The sequence below is a fragment of the Pygoscelis adeliae genome, unplaced genomic scaffold (genome assembly GCF_000699105.1).
Source record: "Pygoscelis adeliae isolate BGI_AS28 unplaced genomic scaffold, ASM69910v1 Scaffold29, whole genome shotgun sequence".
Classification (NCBI taxonomy): Eukaryota; Metazoa; Chordata; class Aves; order Sphenisciformes; family Spheniscidae; genus Pygoscelis; species Pygoscelis adeliae.
Window position 1 is genome coordinate 102,169 of NW_008825611.1, and position 12,593 is coordinate 114,761.

Consider the following 12,593-nt stretch of genomic DNA (forward strand, 5'->3'; position numbering starts at 1 on the left):
CTGCCCAGGGAAGGGGTTGAGTCACCATCCCTGGAGGTATTTAAAAGACGTGTAGCTGAGGCGCTGAGGGACATGGTTTAGTGGACATGGTGGTGTTGGGTTGGCGGTTGGACTTGATGATCGTAGAGGTCTTTTCTAACCTTAATGATTCTATGATTCTATGATTCTATGAATATCTGCCCCATCACTGAGTAAATCTCTGAATCTCTGTACGATTCATTCCTCAGGGTCATGCTAAGTTCATCAGTATTTCTGAGGGGCTTGTGACTCACAATTTACCTACAGAAGAGCCCCAAAACCTCAACCAAGGTTTGTCTGTGTCAGAGTAGGTGCTGAGGGGAGAAGAGGAAAGGACTGATTTCCCCAAGGTTTCTCACCAGAAAAGGGACAAAAGGTCCTAGGATTAGATCTGCTGTATTTATTTCTGTCTCTGAAGTACAGGAACTGTTCAGGCTTTTAATTCTTCTGAGAAGAGCTGGATCATGGTTAAGCCAAGCCTGTGATGTGGAGGAAGGGACACATATTGTCCTCGCTGAGTGGGCACTGGTGGTGCTACAAGGACTTAGGATCCGGGCAGGAGAGCTGAGGCTTTAGGGAACTGAGCCAGGTTTTGTTTTTTTTTTTTTTGAAATATCACAGTTGTCAGATCTACACAGGTTCTGCTCCCCAGTGATCCAACACCCTCCTTCTGAGGGAGCAAGTAAAGCCCCATGGCTCTGTGTCTACACATAAATGTTCCTAGAGAGTGAACAGTCCTTTGGCCCCAGAGATGCTCCCTGACAGCAGGAGCTGAAGCACGCTGCAACTGTGTGAAGGGGCCAGGGAAGGACTCCAGCTCTCTGTCAATCACTCTCACACCATATTTTGGTATCAAAAGCTTTAAGAACAGATGACTCATTTGACAGGAGCTGTAATGTTCCCTGTGGTGAAGGTCAGTTATAAACTTCTGGTGCAGCACTGTGCATGTCTGGGTAACGTAGGACCACGAGCAGCAGTCCGTAGAAATGTGAAGGGTAATGAGATGTGTGATATGGAAGAAGCCAAATAATACTTCCGATAGCCTGTGCATGTTATGGACTGAGTGCAGATCAGGTGAGGTCCAGCCAAACCAGCGAAGGGATGAATTCTGCCCCTGCTGCATCCACAAAAATCTGAGTGACTGGACCAGTACTGTTACTCTATACTTACACTAACGTGATGGAAACCTACATCTCTTTAATGGAGAATTAGCCAGTGATACCGCATAAGAGTCTTTGCATAGACAGCTTGTAATCTTGTGAGTGTTGGTGAGATGGCTTCAGAGAGGCTGAAAGGAGCACCACTGCCAGGGTGGGTTTCCTGCACTCCCAGCCAGCCCTATCCAAGAGGGGGAGGCAGGACATGCAAGACTTGCTTGCACTGAATTCAAATCTAGTGATCTTATTAGGACTATCAGCATCAGTCCAAACTGACACTGATTGTGTGAGATCTGAGAATGCCTTTTGGAAATGCACTTGCAAAAGTTAGGGGAAGCAGCAAGCTTCAGCTGAAGTTTGGAGGGACCTGACAAACTATTGCCTCCCTGAAAGTATGTTGTTGCCCCTTTCTTGCGGAGGTTGGGTTCAGGCTCACCGGACTGGCAAAAGATCCCGCTTACTCTCCATCAGAGAGCACTCACCATGCCACTGCTCTGGTACCCTGCTTTTCAGGTTCAACCTGGAGCAGAAGGCATCTCTGTGATCAGGTATGATTTTCAGCTGCACAAACCTTGTAATTGGAGGGTCTCAGGCTGACACCCAGCCCAGCTTGCAGCCGTCCTGAAACTGAGCTGGGGACAGTTGGTCAGTCCTTATGTCTCTAGGACGAAACACTTCCTGGCATGGACAGGGGCTTCAGGATGCCTTCATACACCTGAAGGCACAAAACCCCTCTTGTGTGAAAAGCCTGATGTCTGGGAAGAGGACATAACTGGCTGCCTGAACCGTGGGGTGTGGGCATGGTTGTGTCCTAGAGGATTTCCAGCAATGCAATAAGGAAAAGGAGGCATCATCCCATCACCCTCCCGACCACCAGGTACATCTAGCACAAATGATATCAGAAGTGGTTTTACCAACCTTCACCCTCCTATGAGGGTGCTGCTGGTGGGGACCCAGATGTAGCAGCGGAGGGAGGCAGAGAAGGCTGTTCTCCCCTCAGGGAGCTCTGGGTCAGCCCTCTGTTCTGAGCTGGGTGCAAGTCACCATCTTGCTTACATTAGTGATGCGGTTTGGGGGCTCTTCTGTGGCTTGGAAATCTGTTCTGTCATTTCTGGCTGGCACTGAGATGCCCTAGGGACAGAACTGGGAGGGGAGGGTAAGAGATAGTTCACTTTCTGAGGAGCAGATCCGGCTCTGTCTGAAGTCAGCTGTTTCCATTGCACTGAGAGCCGGCAGCAGAGCATAGTCTACAGGTTTTCAAAGGATTTTCGCCCTTGATACTGGTGCAACCCAGTTTCCTGCTTCCTAGAAAAAACACACTGGGAATCCCTACCCACACCATGCAGGAAAGATCACTGTTGTTATAATTTTATTTTTAACAACACGAATGTTCTCTAATCAGAGATATCTGCCATATATCAATTAAAACTTTCCAAGACCACACAGGCTGGGCTGGATACCCACTATGCCAAAAATTTCAGGTTGAACTGTTCCAGTTTGGCAATGTCTGCAGCCACTGAAAACAGGAGCTTGGAAGAACAACTTCCAGGGAAGTTTAATTCTGCCGGGGGTTTACTGCAGTTAACAGCTGAACCGACCCACACCTGGTCTGTGGGACAGCAGAGGTGACCCATACATGACATGTGTTGATGCTGAACTTGGATGACATGGAGTGGGGTACGCACAGACAAATCAGAGCATCGTCAGGACTGAGATAACAAGATCTGCTCTGAAGAATGCAGAGGTACCTCTGCCTATAAGCAGCAATGAACTAGCTAATTTTTTGGCCAAAACGAGAAATTCTGCCCAGGAAATCTTGTTTGCCCCAGCAGTTGCTTATGTGCCCAGTGTCTAGATGGAGGAGAAGGTGCATTATGATTATGGCAGATAACTTCGTGCCTCACCAAAGAGGTGTGCTGTTATCAGCGATTTCCTGAGCAGAGAGTGTCTTGGGCCCCATGGATTGTGCTTATCACAGAATAACATGCTGTTAAACTATAATTCACCATGGGAAGTTTCTCTTTAAGCTGGTTTAAGTAAAGAACTGATAAGTTGATAGAAGCAGCCTAGCTCGCTTATGGTGACCTTTAAAAAGAATATGACAGGGTTTCACTGTCAAAGTTGTTTTGGCTGGACGTGAGCCACAGGCATGCAGTTGCTATCAAATACAAAAGCTGATTGCTGAGATCCTGGAGAGAGATGGCGGGTAAACAAAGCTTTAGCACACTTCCCCTCTTCTCCACTTGGCACCCATCGAGCTCAGCGTGGACAAGAAAGTCCCAGGACCGGAGACTGCACCATCATCTTGTGCTTTCTTTACCTCTTAGGCATTGCAACCTGAAGTGTCTTGCTTGCAGGCTGTTGGGATGGCAGGGCTACTCCAAGGTGGAAAAGGAACACAGCTGCTAGATGCAGTGGGCTGCGTCCATCTGGGTGTGCAGTTAGTGCCCCATGCAGTGTAGAGCAGCCTTCAGCAGCCGCTGCAGCCACATCCCAGATTTGGGACCTTCCTGCAAGTCCAGTCTCAGCTGTGACCATACTTCCATATGTATAAAGCTCCCCAGCTCTAGACTGAGTGTCAGCAGGGGAGTTACACCGAAAACCAACCCATTGAGCAGCTGAAGGTTGCCATGGGAGGGGGACAAGCGAGATGCGTTGTCCCCTTTTGCTGAGCAACTACACAAGTAGCCCAAGTTATTGCCTTGGGACATCCCAGAACTTTGTAGTCTCCTCGAGCTGTTCTGGTCCATGTTAGAAAGCGCCTTTCAGTGCGGAGGAGCTCCAGGAGCCATGGCTAGTGCGGATCTCAGAGGTTCCCTGGTAACCCCAGGAAATTGCATGTGGTTTTCATGTTGAAGATTGCACTGGTGGAGGTTGGGTGCCCTGTTCTGGACATTTTTGCTTTCCGCCTGGATGCAGTGCGCCTGGAGGCCAACGCACCATGGGAACAGCTCAGCTGGGGACTTCAGCAGGTCACAGAGTCCAGCCCACGCCAAAGCAGCATTTCACAGAGAGCACCCGTCTGCCTATAAAACCAGCTGGGCTGCAAGAGAGCGGCCGGGCAGGGACACGGTGAGAGCCCACAGATAGAAACTGCTCTGCGGGCCCCCACTGGGAAAGCGTTTTTTCAGTGCTGGAGCAGTGCAGAGGGAGCAAAGGCTGGAGAGGAGCCAGCCTTTGGAGGGTGGCCTTCCCATACCACCCTCCTCCTCTTCAGGAGCAACCCTGCCTAACCAAGCTTCCATCCCTGTCCATCACAGTGCTGCCAGGCCGTCAAGGGGTGGTGGAAACATCATCTCCAGGGCCCATTACCTGTGCAAAGCTGAGCCCAGGGGAGTGCTTGCTCTCAGTTCTTGCATGTTGGCTACAGGTGAGAGACGTTTATACAGATGTCAGACTCCAAGCAACTGTTTTCCACAGCAGAATTTTGATATTTCTGCTTGCTAATGAAGATATATATATATAAAAAGCCAGGCTACCTTAGAGACCCCTATCATTTTAAATCTAGGCTGGACAAACTTAACTAGAAAACACACAGTGGGGGACAAACCTTTGCTAGCAGTGAGGTAGCTGAGATACACTAATAAGATCTTTTCCCATCTCTAATTTCTATGAATCTAACTGCTCATGCAGAAAGCAGGCACTGAGAGATTTGGAAAGCTATTTATGTGGGTAATTGACATTATTTTCTCTGCTAGGCAGTACGCCCAACTTCCAGTGTTAATATAAACATTTTTTTTAAGTGATAGCTTGTGCATTTTGTGGGCATAAAGCAGCATTTGTATTTACAGCTAAAATGCGTAATAAATAAATGCATACATTTGGTAGAGTATTTTGTCTCCCTGGGAAAAAAAAAATCTATTCAGGCTGACCAGAAATGCTTGTTCATTCTGGCTGGACTTAGAAAAACATTTTGGTTAAAAGCACATAACAAAGAGTTTGGGATTTTTTTTTGGAGGATGTGAAATGGTTTTTGATTGCCAATTTCAGCACAAACTACTTCCTTTTCGGAGGTTTGAAGTGTGTTTCAAAATTGACCTCCGTTAGCCTTTATTTTTAGAAAAAGCCGAAACAAGGAGACAAAGACTTTATTCCAGGTTTGGTTCAACCCACAATTGAATGCCTTTTTGGGTTTTTGCATATTTTGATTGTGGGAGAACTGTTTTTAAAAGCTTGAGCTAAACCACAATTTTTTCTCCCATGTCTGCTGTGGGGAACTACAGTTACAGTCATATTGTGAGGATGGAAATGGTTTGAGATTTGTCTTCGCCACCCTGCCATCACTGCCCATCCTTCCTCGCTCCGTGGCTAGACCCCAGCTGCATTGGCTGAACTCTTAGGGCCCTGTGCTCTAAACCAGATCTGAAAGATGATTTCACATGTATATATAAAGTAGTCCTGAAAAAGGAAAGGGAAAGAATCGGTTATTTAAACCAGACCTTTTCTCCCATCAGTGTGGCCGCACGTCCCGTTGCCTTGCAGTAACACCTGGTCCTGCACAATGGGTTAATGGCAGTGCCCCTTTGCCCAAATCACACACTAGTGCCACTTCTCATGTTTGCACCTTCTTCGTATGCCGTCCCTGGAGGCATGCTGGATTAGGGGATTTTTGCCTTCCCTCTCTCCTCTGCAAAGCTCCCTGCTCCTTCCTTTCACTCCTGCACGTGCTGCCCCACTCCTGCTTCTGCCCACTTAGCAGTCGCCAAGGCGATGCTCTGAGCCAGATCTTTACTTGGCAGTTCAACATGAGGCCCCTTCCAAAATCTTTTCGTAGGATGATGCAGAGCAGGATGGAGTAAGTAGGTCAGGAAAGCAAAGAAGTACGCCAGCACTGCTGTTAACAAATAGGCATGTGGCACCTTCTTCACTGCTTTCCTTTCCTGATGCCCTGGTGCTGCCAAACGCGTGCTCTACCCCAGATCTGGCTGTATTAAAACACTGGATGAGTTGTGCTCTTATAAATCCCTTTGTGAAATGCTCTGACCTTGTCTCTGTGGGTTGAGATATCACCAAGGTGAGGGCCCCAGACTCATCCCTGAGAGGGATGGAGCAAACACAACAGAAGCGGAAAGCCAGATGGAAGCAGTATATAAGTGACTTCAGTGTGATCTCCACCCTCTGGCTTGGACTTCCAACCTCACCAGTCCAAGGGGAAGAACAGCCTCTGGAAAGCAGAAGTGAGTTCGGGTAACGCAGAAAGGGCTTGAGACAAATCAGCTCTCTAGTTAACACGTGCAGTCCCCTCCTCTCACTTCAAATTCCCCCCTTGGTGCAAGCCAGTACCCTGTTCCTGGATTCAGGTAACTCCATCTTCAATAGAAGGTACCACAGTTAATGACTGATTTCCATCTGCTCAGTCTCAAAACAAAGTGTTGGGACCAAGGCTCATGGGAAGGCAAAGCAAGCAAGAGCCCACCGCAGGCAGGAGCAGAGCCCTTCTCCAAGCAGGTAGGGAACTGGCACCCCCGGGGAGGTTTCAGCTGTGCAGCTGCTTTGTGTTTTTGGAAGAGTACAGCTCAGTTGCTGCCTTGGAAGAGGAAGAGTAGGGCCTGTAACTAGAGCAAACAAGGTGGAACTGAGTCAAATGGGTCCTGAGGGCATTTTCCCACCATGACAGTAGCCAGCTGTGAGCGCTGGGAAGAGGCAGCCCTGGCAGATCACTGCTGGGAGCCAGGGTGAGTGGCCAAGTCAGAAATGGAGCGTGCCCAACATCAGGAAGAGCTCTCATTAGCTAACACAAACCCAGCTTCATGCCATTTGCTATGGCTGGGATGCCATGTAGTTCCTGTGGCCCTCCCATGCTGCAAAAACATTATGGCTGAAAAAAATGGTCCCTGGCTAGACTGGCCAGCAAACAGAGAAGTGGAAGGCTGCTGTGAAAACATCCTTTTCTCTACAGTAAGAGAGAGAGGCAGAGCTGCTCGGTAAATCTCTCTGCTTAATGGCTGACCACCATGAATCAGAGCGAGGGAGCTGGGCACCAGCAGCATGTGTCACGGTCCTGCCTGCCTCGGTGGAAGATCAGCCGTATTGGCTCAAACCACCTCCAGTGCCAGCTTGCATTAGAAAGGTTGATTTTGCATGGGCATGGCTAGAAGCATTCATAAGTTTCCATCCCAGCAGCTGCAGCGCAGGGACTGCTATGTACAGAGTAGGAGCACTTTGCAGAAGGCAAAGTATACATCTTTTTTTTTTTTTAGGATTTCAAACTTTTAAAACCAAACCAAAGGACCTATTTTTAACGTAGGGAACTCCTCACTGTTAATTTCTTAGCCACTGACTGAGTCTAGTCTCTGAGCCTTGGTAAAAAAACTCTGTTGCTAAAGCAGTGCTCAAATGCTTCTCTCTCCGAGTTCTGCAGCTAACAAACATATGGCACTAAAAGCTGGGGAGAGCAAGCCAAAAACACAGCACATATATCTGGACAGGGGCAGTTTGGCAGTGTAAGATACTGGAGTTGGTTTTAAGCGGCATCAACGGAAGGCACAAAAAGCATTGAGTCAATTCCCTAGTCCCAGAATGGGAACAGAAATGACACACAGTCATGAACATCCTCCCTCATTGGCAAAGCACGAGTGGAGGGTGATGAACAAACAGAAATCAGTCGGCAAGGAAAAAGGGGAAAAAAAATCACCGTCACGAGGTGAAACTCAACCTCCTCCAGTGAAATGCGGTGGTGAATATATCAAATGCAGAAAATCTCATTGTGCTTCCAGAGAGACCTCTGTGAGTTGATGGCCCCATTCTGGGACCAGGTATGTATGAAATCATTGTTTCTTTCTCGGAAGGTTGCAGGTGAAGTCTGGATCTCATTATCTCCCTGCCCTCTAGCCTCAGAAACAAAGTCATGAGATAGTCTTTGGAGACAAGTTAATTTAGACTGGAAACATCTAGCAAGTCTCCAGCCAGCTGAATGCAGAAGGTAACTCTTGTCAAGTTGGCTGCTCACCTAAATAACCCTCTGAAGAGGGTGTGACAGCAAAGTCCAATTGCTCATTAAGACTTTATAACTACAGACCTCTATGGGGAAGAGAGGAAGTCGGTCCTCGTGTGAGCGGTGCCAGCCAGGCCATCTGCATAGGGGATACTTCCCTGTCCAGTCATGGCTTGATACCAGAAACTTGTTTCAGCTAGTGTCATTTGGGAAGTGCTAGCTGCCATGGGGCATAGAACTCCTGCATCACTGGGCAGGAATCCAAGAAGTTGACACATACGATTATTATTATTATTAATTGTTATTGTTATTCTTATTCTTACTATTGAACTATTTTGGAGATTTCATTTGAAATAAAAAAAAACCCCAAACAAACCACAAAAAACACCTGTGCTGGGATTCCCATTGGCCAAGTTTTTGTTCAAACCACAAGGAGACTACAAGCCCTTCTGGGGACCTTCCGTGGAAGCAGGAAAGAAAAGACTCTTCTCTTCACTAATGGGATGGTGCCCAGGGAGAGAGTTTAAGTGATCAGTTGTGAAATCTGGGAAGAGCTGAGATTTAAACCACGACCTTTTAAATCAGCCCCATGGCATACTCCTAACTGAGAAGGCACTTCTTGCGTATTGTGTGATGGGTGTAGCTGTCTTCAGGTGTCCGTCCAGGTACTGAAACCACCGAGCTCCTTGGAGGAGAAAGGGATTTTCAGCATCCCATCAGATCATTGCTCTTGCTAGAGTTCCCTTCCAGTAAAATGGAGATAATACAGCAAAGGAACGATACCACTAAACTTGTTATCAGTCCTTCCTTGCTTATTCCTCCCACCAAGCATTTCCTATCAGCATTCAACCAGCTAATCTTCTTCTTTTGTCACTGAAACAAAAACACTTGCTCATTTTGTGTCATCTCCAAATACTGCAACAATAGAAGAATGCAGCCATTAATTACTGAAATTACTGTTACGAGAGAAAATTATAGTCATTAAACCCGAGGTGAAACTCATTTGTACTTTCCTCAACTTCTCCTTTTTAGATGTTTATAAAGTCACCAACTTAATGCCTCCAGTAAAGACCCCAGAATGCAGCAAACTAAAAAGTTTGAGAAATGTGAGTGGCATGCTGTCACTTCCAAGAGCTCTTCTGCTTTACTGATGCAAATGCTCCTTTTCTTTCTCTGAGCTGTGCTATAATCTGGAGGTCCATGGGAAAAGTGGCTTGGTCTTCCTTGTGACCCTATTTGCACAACTGTGATCCTGCTTGACGTGATGAAAAATTTATCTTGAATGGCCTTCGTCCAAGCAGCATGGCCTCTGGTGATGTCTTCACATGGTCAATGCCCACACAGAGGGAGGATCAGCGGTGACAAGAAGTCACTCGATGATGTCCTGATTGCTCTGGATACTGTTGGGCTTTCTGTTTGCTTCCACTCACCCTTTCTGCTCTCTTGTGCTCTCCTACACCTACCCTGGTGCTCCTGCCTTTGTGCCCTCCTGCTTCAGCCAACCAGATACCGGACTTTGTCATGTGTCTCCTTTGAAGATCAAGTCACTGTGTGAAAGCATGAGCCAGATAGAAATGGAAAAAAATATAACACGCTGCGGGACATTGGATCTTCCTGCTAGATTAATTTAGGTCAAATGCGAGATGAATTTGGAACATTATTTTTGCAGTGAATTCCAACAACCTGAAATTACAGACACCAAGAGGTCATAGATCTGCAAGGTCAGTGGCTTCACAATCTCCTAAACTGCCCTGGTGTGGTGCAACTGAGGGTTAGAAAATGTAGCACCATACATTTACATTTCTTGAGAATTTCTTGAGAACTTGAGATGAGGCTGCTATTCAGAAAAAGGGACCGTGGAAGAGTGAAGACCTGTTGCCAGGTTTGCCTCCCTCCCATCCGCCATAACCACTTGTAAGTGCTGCCCTCCACCTCCTCAACGTGACGTCCCTACAGCTCCAGAAAGGTCAGGATTGACCTCTTGTGCACTCTCTGTCCATGGAGAATGTGGGATGTGACCATGGAGCTGGGAAGCAAAGCACTGCTAGAAACAACATGGAGAAATATCAAAGCCTATTGGAACGAATACAAAAGCTCCTGCTGATGTAATTCAGCTCTGCAGCAGATCCAATGTGCATAAACTCTCACGCTGAAGGTAGCCAGGATTGTTGGGAAGCACAAAAGTTTTCCAACCACTGGAGCAATTGCGGTGCTTTAGTAAGCACCCTGTGCCTGCTCAGGGTAACATACCCTCCAAAAGTGGAAGTGGTCAAACAGGACGGTCAAGGGGGAATTAAAGGGAAGACAAAATATACCTTACAGGATCTATTGACCCTTAGTGTAGTCTTTCTTGCCCTTTCTCCTGTGAACAAGATACCTCAAAGGACAGTTGTGTCCAGTCTCTCCGAGCCGTTTCTTCTATGAGAGCTGTAATAACACTAATCCAGATGGGAGACTTAACACACAAACCAACACCCAACCAGACTACTGGGGAACACGAGCTCATGTGCTAAGCTCGGTTACCATCATCTGATTCTGTTGATAGCAGTGATGATTAGTAGGAGTTAAGAGGAATCTGATTCATTGGTCTTATGCTGGATGACGGATACCTGGCCTAGATGCACATCTAGACTTCATACACATACCTAAAAATTGTATTTGCCATTTTCCGCTGACTTCAGCCATAGGCAATGCTTGAGAAAAAGAAGAGCATGACTAGTTTATGCTATCAAGATAAAGGTTAAACACCCAATTATTGTGTTTGGTAGCAAGGTTATGGGCCAGCACAATAAATGACTTCTGTTAATATCTGCCTGGAAACTCAATTCCATTCCTAGCCACAGACTTGGCCTTTCTTTGAACATTGTTGATCAGCAGTAACATTCAGGGTGTGTTTCAGCAAACATTTCTCCAAAGCACCTTCTTTACACTTGGTTTTAACTCTTAATTTTCATTCCTATTTAGTCACAGCGATCACTGTGTGCAAATAAAAAAGCTAGATTTTATGATTTTCTGCAAGGCTTTACGGCCAGTGACAAGAACCCCCTTAATTTCTGAATTTAGATGATTTCTTTATGCCATTGCCTTGCTGTCAGCTATTTCACATCTGTGAGAAGCCTTTTGACGAGCAAAGATGCACCTTGAATTCCAGGGCTTCTCCCTTCTCTGTTTCTGGACAAAGCTGCATGAACGTGGCTGAACGACAGCCACCACGCAATCTGGTGTCTTGCAGTGGTTTGGCCAGTTTGGGTCCTTCCCCCTCAGAGTGACTAGCAAATATTCTCATAACTGGGGAAATACCCTTCAGATTCAGACTCAATGTCATTTTGGCCCATTTTTTTCTCCCTTGTGTTTTCCTCATTATGTAATCCCTTGCTGTTTTTTTGCTGACTTTCTTTCAAGTACCTGTGATCAAATATTTCTCTAAAAGAAGTGCTCAAGCTTTTTGGTTTTCTTTGTTACCATCACTGGAATGAGCATGTGGTTGTATAGTTCACAGGCTCATTTTAAACAGACGGCTAATTACTTATGAGCAGCTACAAAAGTTAACTATAAATATGTAAATTGGGAAAGAATAAAATACTCGTTAAACATTAGGCATTTACTATGGAAATTAAGTGTCATTAGATGCATAAAAGGCTTTCCCAGCATTTGTTCTTGCGGCATTTCTTTTTAAGCCTTCATTAGTGTAGTGATCCTAATAAACATTGAAATGGGCCACCCCGTCTAAATAAAATCAGAGCCATCCTGAATGTATGCCCAGAACTCAAACCCAAACACTTTTTTTATTTGTTTTGAGCTTCGGAGATGTTCCATCGCTTTCATTTTCTTCCCCAGTTTGCATTTCCTCTTTGTTTCTTCATTCACTCCAACAAGAGGAGTAAAGCCTACACCATAACATCATCAGAAAAGCTATTCACATCATATTTTTGACTGAATTGGAGCCAGATATTACAGAAGCATGAAACACTCTTGGCAAAGTATTTAGAAAAACACTAATTTGGGGCTTTAGAGTAGACAAAGTAGAGGGCTGGAGCAAAATTCTTAGAGAAAGGGTAGGAAATCCAGCTCTGGGAGCTGGAGATCAGACCAGACAAATATTTTCCCAAAATGAGATAGGTATGGGTTATCCTAACTCATTTTCCATGAGTCTGTGAAACCCCTCATCATCTTCATGTCTTTCCAGCCCAACTCGTATCACCTTCACTCAGCATCTTCTTCTGTGTCAGCTCACTCCATCTATAATAAGCCATGACTGCAAATGCAGATTACTCCCTTCCTCAACAGCCTTCCTGGACCTTAGGGGCAGTGAGATGGAAACCTTCTCGTGGAAGCCCCCAGAGACCTGGAACAATTTTCTGAAGGACTTCCTTAGAGACACACCAGTGTGGTCCTATCAATTCCTGCAAAGTCAATATGCTCACAAGGTCACTAGTGCAGAAGAGTTATCAAATGGCCTGTATGCAAGAAATTTATTGGAACTC